The sequence below is a fragment of the Penaeus monodon genome, chromosome 15 (genome assembly GCF_015228065.2).
Source record: "Penaeus monodon isolate SGIC_2016 chromosome 15, NSTDA_Pmon_1, whole genome shotgun sequence".
In the NCBI taxonomy this organism is placed as follows: domain Eukaryota; kingdom Metazoa; phylum Arthropoda; class Malacostraca; order Decapoda; family Penaeidae; genus Penaeus; species Penaeus monodon.
The window spans coordinates 34,957,051-34,957,335 of NC_051400.1; the positions used below are offsets into that span (position 1 = coordinate 34,957,051).

The 285-nt window shown below is 31.2% G+C and overlaps 1 protein-coding gene across 1 annotated transcript in view; it reads right to left on the minus strand.

Annotated features, from left to right (window-relative positions):
• LOC119581981 (protein PXR1-like) overlaps positions 1–285 on the minus strand; it is a gene marked incomplete at its 3' end in the record, with an annotated part of 14,510 nt that overhangs the window by 13,263 nt on the left and 962 nt on the right.

Here is a 285-nt window from a genome sequence, read left to right on the forward strand (position 1 = left end):
CAAAGAGAAAATCAGAGGTAGAGAAGGCAAGCTGACTGTCAAGTTCATAAACGGAGGGAGAAAATGCCATACAAAACAAAACGGGGATTTTTGCCTTTGTCCTTGTCTTTATTATTAATTTACATTAATTACATTTCCTTGGCAGTGACCTTAATAGTGTGAACTTTCTTTTTACTAAAAAAAAATGGACTACTTAGGATTATAACGTATACATGTATATTTTTTTAATTACATAAATACATTAAGTAATGTTGGAATAAACAATGTCGCATATCCACGCTTGAT